Below are 7,209 nucleotides of genomic sequence, written 5' to 3'. Positions count from 1 at the left end.
TGGCTTTTATTATGTTGAGGTATGATCCTTCTATTCCCACCTTGCTGAGAGTTCTTATCAAAAATGGGTGTTGGATTTTGTCAAATGCTTTTTCTGCATCAATTGATATGACCATGTGGTTTTTTTCTTTCAATTTGTTTATGTGATGTATCACGTTTATTGACTTACGGATGTTGTACCATCCTTGCATCCCTGGGATAAATCCTACTTGGTCATGGTGTATGATCCTTCTGATGTACTGCTGGATCCGATTTGCTAAGATTTTGTTGAGGATTTTGGCATCTATGTTCATGAGGGATATTGGCCTGTAGTTCTCTTTCATTGTGTTGTCTTTACCTGGTTTTGGTATTAGGGTGATGCTAGCTTCATAGAATGTGCTTGGAAGTTTTCCTTCCTCTTGAACTTTTTGTAGTAATCTGAGGAGGATAGGTTTTAGTTCTTCCTTGAAAGTTTGATAAAACTCCCCTGAGAAGCCGTCCGGTCCTGGGCTTTTGTTTGCTGGAAGCTTTTTGATGACTGCTTCAATTTCTTCCATAGTTATTGGCCTATTGAGATTTTTTTATTCTTCCTGATTGAGTTTTGGAATGTTGTATTTTTCTAGGAATTTGTCCATTTCCTCCAGGTTGTCTAGTTTGTTGGAGTAGAGTTGTCCGTAGTATTGTTTAACAATCATTTGTATTTCTGTGGGGTCTGTTGTCATTTCGCCTCTATCGTTTCTGATTTGGTTTATTTGGGACCTCTCTCTTTGCTTCTTGGTGAGCCTGGCTAGGGGTTTGTCAATCTTGTTTATCCTTTCAAAGAACCAGCTCTTGGTTTCATTGATTTTCTGTATTGTTTTTTTGGTCTCTATGTCATTTATTTCTGCTCTAATCTTTATTATCTCCTTCCTTCTGCTCACTCTGGGGTTTTCTTGTTGCTCTCTTTCTAATTCTTTGAGTTGAAGAGTTAGATGATTTACTACCATTTTTTCTTGTTTTTTGAGGTAGGCCTGTAGAGCTATAAACTTCCCTCTCAGGACTGCTTTCATTGTGTCCCATAGGTTTTGGATTGTTGTGTTTTCATTGTCATTAGTGTTCAGGATGTTTTTAATTCCTTCTTTGATCTCATTGGTAACCCAATCAATATTTAATAACATGCTATTCAGCTTCCAAGTGTTTGAGCATTTTGGGTTGTTTTTATTGTAGTTTATTTCTAACATTATGCCTTCGTGGTCTGAGAAGATGCTTTTTATGATTTTAATCTTCTTGAATTTGTGGAGACTTTGCTTGTGACCCAATATGTGGTCTATTTTTGAATATGTCCCATGAGCACCTGAGAGGAATGTATATTCCATGGCTTTGGAGTGGAGTGTTCTGAAGATGTCAATTAAATCCATCTGATCTAGTGAGTCATTTAGGATTGCTGTTTCTTTGCTGATTGTTTGTCTAGTGGACTTATCCAGTGATGTCAGTGGTGTATTAAAGTCCCCTACTATGATTATATTGTTGTCTATCTCTCCTTTGATATCTTCCAGGAGTTTTTTTATGAATTTGGGTGCTCCTGCATTGGGTGCATATATGTTTACCAGGGTTATATCTTCTTGTTGTATTGATCCCTTTAGTATTATGAAGTGGCCTTCCTTATCTCTGGATATGGCCTTCACTTTGAGATGTATTTTGTCCGATATAAGTATTGCTACCCCAGCTTTCTTTTCCTTTCCATTTGCCTGAAAGACATTTTTCCATCCCTTCACTTTCAGTCTGTGTGAGTCCCTTCTAATGAGGTGGGTCTCTTGTAGACAGCAGATGTATGGGTCATGTATTTTTATCCATTCAGCCACTCGATGTCTTTTGGTTGGAGCATTTAGTCCGTTTACATTTAAAGTTATTATTGAAAGGTACTTGTTTGTAGCCATTTCTTTTTGTGTGTGTGGCTGTTTTCTTTCTGAGGTTGTTATTTCTTCTATTTACACCAGTCCCTTTAGCATTTCTTGCATGGCTGGCTTGGTGGTGATAAACTCCCTTAGCCTTTTTTTGTCTGTGAAGCTTCTTATTTCCCCTTCAATTTTGAATGATAGCCTTGCTGGATAGAGTATTCTTGGATTCAGTCCTTTGCTTTGCATCACTTTGTAGATTTCTGTCCATTCTTTTCTGGCCTGATGTGTTTATGTTGAGAAATCATTTGATAATCTAATGGGAGATCCCTTGTATGTAACTTTCCTTCTCTCTCTTGCAGCCTGTAAGATTCTCTCTTTGTCCTGAACATTTGCCATGGTAATTATGATGTGTCTTGGTGTGGATCTTTTTCGGGTTCACCTTTTTTGGGACTCTGGGCTTGCGTGACTTTTTTCTTCCCCACCTCAGGGAAGTTTTCTGATATTATTTCTTCGAATAGGTTTTCTAATCCATGTTCATCTTTCTGTTGTTCTGGCACCCCTATTATTCGTATGTTGTTTCGTTTCATGTTGTCCCAAAGCTCCCTTAGGCTCTCCTCCTGTCTTTTAATTTTTTTCTCCATTTGCAGTACAGTTTGAGTGTGTTTTGCTTCCTTGTCTTCTAATTCACTGATTCGGTCCTCCACTTCTCCCAGTCTACTGTTGATACTTTCAATGGTGTTTTTTATTGCAGCTATATCGCTCTTCATTTCTTCTTGGGTCTTGCAAAAGTTATTGATCTTTTCATCTGTTTCTTCTTGCTTCTTGCATAAGTAGTTGATTTTTTCATCTGTTTCTTCTTGCTTCTTGCATACATAGTTGAGTTTTTCATCTGTTTCTTCTTGCTTCTTGAACATCCGGTGCATGTACTCTAGGACCCTTATTCGGAATTCTTTTTCCGTCATGTTGCATATCTCTGTCTCACTTAGCTGCTTTTCTGGCGAGTCCTCCTTCTCTTTCCTTTGGGCATTTCTTTGTCTACCCATGTTTGATCTCACTGACATATCTAGTTGTTGAGTCGTTCAGTGGCTGCTCCCTGGGTGGCAGTGGCTGCTCCCTGCGTGGCAGTGGCTCCTCGGGTTGTGGTTGCTCCTTGGGCGGTTGTGTTAGCAGCGGCTCCTCCGTTGATAGCAGGGCCTCTGGTGGGTGCTGTTCACAGCTGTGGTGGCTCTTCTGGCTGCTGGAGGGAGGCTTCACACACAGCAACTGTTCCCCAGACAGAGCGTGTGGTGATCAGGAGGCTGCTGTTGCTTGGATCTGCTGCGTTGATTTAAAGGCACAAAATACAACACAACAAGGCACAACGTACCAGGCACTGAACACGAATGTATTTACAATATTACTAACCCCAAATAAAGGTGGCCGCCCGAGCTAAGGGAGTTAGGAGATAAGGAGGAAAGAAGAGAAACAGGTAGAAGAGAAAAAAGAAAGAAAGAAAAAAAGAAAAAAAAGGAGTGCAAAAATGAAATTGGAAAAAGGGAGGGGAAAAAAGAAGAGGAAAGAAAAAGAAAAAAAAAGAGAAAAGAGAATGAAGTATAAAAGGGGAAGAGACTATTTATAAGAGGAGAAAACTCCTATAGATCCGCCACTAATACCACCAAATTACAGCAACAGATTCCTGGAGATGAATACAAACTACAAACAACCAATAATATCAAGCGACGCAAGGGAAAACAGAAGCACAGAAATAACCGGGGGGGGGGGGGGGGGGAAGGGGCAGAAAAATAAAAAGAATAAGCAGACTAACCTCACAAACAATCCTAAAAAAAACCCCAATATACTCGTCAATCAAGCAAACAACAATAAAACAATAGAGAGAGAAAAGAAGAAGAAGAAGAAAAAAATTTGGATAGTGAAGGAAGATAGGGGAAAGGTGTATAAGGATTTAGAGCAGGGGATTGGACATAGGATATATAAGTAGGATGAAATTTATTTATTTATTTATTTATTTATTTATTTTTGCTAAAAGTATTACAAAGGGTATTACATAAGTGCCCTTTTTATCCCCCCACCCTTGACAAACCCCTGCCCTCCCTTACCCCCCAGTGTCTTATGTCCATTAGTTATGCTTATATAGATGCATACAAGTCCTTCGGTTGATCTCTTACTCCCCTCCCTCCTGTCCCCCAACCCTCCCTGGCCTTCCCACTGCAGTTTGACAATCAGTTTGAGGCAGCTCTGCCTCTGTATCTATTATTGTTCAAAAGTTTGTAATGGTCTTTATTATCCATGAATGAGTGAGATCATGTGGTGTTTTTCCTTCATTGACTGGCTTATTTCACTTAGCATAATGCTCTCCAGTTCCATTCATGCTGTTGCAAATGGTATGAGTTCCTTCTTTTTTACAGCAGCATAGTATTCCATTGTGTAGATGTACCACTGTTTTCTAATCCATTCATCTACTGATGGGCACTTAGGCTGTTTCCAGATCTTAGCTATGGTGAATTGTGCTGCTATGAACATAGGGGTGCATATATCCTTTCTAATTGGTGTTTCTGGTTCCTTGGGATATATTCCTAGAAGTGGGATCACAGGGTCAAATGGGAGTTCCATTTCCAATTTTTTGAGGAAACTCCATACTGTCTTCCATAGTGGCTGCACCAGTCTGCATTCCCAGCAGGAGTGCAGGAGGGTTCAAGTAGGGTGAAATTTAGACAGGGGGTAGAAAGAATAGAGAAAATCTAAAGCTGGATTGGGGTAAGTGAAACAGGACAACAAAAGGGAAAAAGTGGGGAAGAGGGTTTAGCACAGAGGCAAGTTGAGGTAGAGAAAAATGTTGCTAAAGTAACGATGAAAATAGAATGGAGAACATTAGTCCCAAAATAAAATAAAGACAAAATAAAATGACACTTTAAAAAATGGTAAAATGGTAGTGGTAATAATACTAGTTAAAAATAAAAATGCAGTAGTTGAAAGGGTAAAATCAGGTGATGGGGAAAAAAAATGTTTTCTTATTTAACAGGTGAAAAAGTAATTTAAAAAAATAAAAATAAAAATGTGCAGTAATGCAGGTGCTTCAGATCTTCTACTTTTCTTTTTGGCACGCCCGGAATTCAGGAGAATGTTGAATTTCCCTCTGATACACTGTTCCTCCTTGTTGTAAGCCACAGTCCTGATTTGAAGGCAGGCCATATTGGCTCCCGTACAGATACTGCCTTATCTGTATTTACAGAAGAGTCATTCCGTGGCTCTGCCTCTGGGTGGCAGTGTGTCTGGATTGACCTCCTAGGCTATAAGTTCTCTCTGACCAGGAGTTCTCTATTGTACCTGAACCAGCTCCGCCCAGAGCTGGCTCCCCAGGCGCCACTCCCAGCTCTGTTTCCCAGGCTCCCCAAAAACGATCTTCCCCTACAAGCTCCGCTAGCGATCCCAACTGGGCAATCACATGCACTGGGATCAACAATCAAACTCACAGATTTAAGAGGAAGTGTGTAAACAAGAGCCTGGGAAGCTGTGCGAACTCGCAGGGCTCCACCTTCCAGAACAGCTACTCAAGATGGCGTGGTCTCGCTGCTGGGCTGGCGCCCAGGGGGAGGTTTCAGCCTCAATCTCTAACCATCCCCATTTTCAAGGAGATCTCTGTCTTTCCTGGCTGCAGACTGTCTCTCAGCTGAAACTCCTTTGTTTGTTCGGGCTGATAGTTACCCGTTTCAGCTGCTCACCCTTATCTGCTCCAGGACAAAGCACCAACACGTCCGTCTATGCCTCCGCCATTTTTTCTATTGACTAATTTTTTTTTAAATTAAATCTTTATTGTTCAGATTATTACAGTTGTTCCTCTTTTTCCCCCCATAGCTCCCCTCCACCCAGTTCCCACCCCACCCTCTACCCCTCCCCCCCTCCCCCCACTGACCTCATCCATAGGTGTATGATTTTTTTCCAGTCTCTTCACTCTGGACTCTGTCTGGCTTTCATATTAGGGTAATGCAGGCCTTGTAAAATGAGTTTAGGAGATTTCCCTCTTCTTCAGTTTTTTTGTTTGTTTGTTTGTTTTTTAGTTTTTGTTTTTTTGGTTTTTTTTTTTTGGAATAGTTTGAGAAGAAGAGGTATTAATCCTTCTTTGAATGTTTGGTAGAATTCACTTGTGAAGCCACCTGGCCCAGGACTTTGGTTTGTTGGCAGTTTTTTGATTGCTGATTCAATTTCATTTCTAGTAATCAGTCTGTTCAGATTTTCTATTTCTTCTTGATTAAGTCTTGGAAGATTGTATGTCTTTTATTTTGTATTTTAAACTATTAATTAAAAAATCTTTATTGTTGAAAGTATTACATATGTTCCCTTTTCCCACCCATTGACCCGGTCTAGTCTCCTCCTCTCCACCCCCTGTCCCTGCCCCAGGCCTTCACCACCCTATTGTCTGTGTCCAGGAGTTATGCATATATGCATACAAATTCTTTGGTTGATCTCTTCCCACCCACCCCTATCTTCCCTCTGAGGTTTGGCAGTCTAGTCCATGCTTCTATGTCTCTGGATCTATTTTGTTCATCAATTAAGATCGAATGTCTTTTTTATTCTTAAATATATTTGTATTGATTTCAGAGTTAAGTGGGCACCAGGTCTTTGAGAATCTTCTCTTTGGTTCCACAACTCTTCCACCCACCTCATGTGGCCTTGCATTCATGGCTGCATTCACCTCCTCCACAATGGCACACATGACAGACCCAAACCTCTGGAGCACTCGGTGTTTGGATGTCTCATCACCACACAGTCTGTGAGCGTCCCCATTGCTCAGAGAGGTTTCTCAGATGCTCACAGGTTGTTTCAAAGCTCAAACCTCTGATAAAGAGCTTCTGCAGCGGTTCCAGCTTTTTGGGAGACTCTGACTTAGAGAGGATGACTGCGGGAGGGGCGGCAGTGTTGTTCATGCCCCAGAGTAGTCCCACCTAAGCAGGTAGAACTTGAGGGCATTTATCCTTCAACTCTCATCAGCCAGGGCTGAGTGGTGTTCCCAGGAGCACTAAGTTGCACCTCCATCTAGCCTGCGTGAGCACAAACAAGAGAAAGGCCTCCCCAGTCCATGCAATAGGACAGGAGAGCTATGAACTAGAACCATTTGTGCCCAAAAGAGGGCATGAAACAACAACTGTGTCACATAGATTTTAAAACATAGTCTAGGGGGAGATGCATAAGTAACAGCAAGAGTTATAGAGCAATATCATTACTGTGAATTAAAAACACAAGCAGAAACACCACCACACTACCATAGACACATCACACTCATACCATATATGCAGACTCATTTCAATCACCGTATATAGGGCCTTGTGGGGTGGGGAGTGATGAGTGGGACTGAGGAT

Source organism: Myotis yumanensis, unplaced genomic scaffold (assembly GCF_028538775.1).
Source record: "Myotis yumanensis isolate MYYU_CA2020_CCGP unplaced genomic scaffold, mMyoYum1.0.hap1 SCAF_3, whole genome shotgun sequence".
Classification (NCBI taxonomy): Eukaryota; Metazoa; Chordata; class Mammalia; order Chiroptera; family Vespertilionidae; genus Myotis; species Myotis yumanensis.
Note: the sequence above shows the minus strand (reverse complement) of the source record.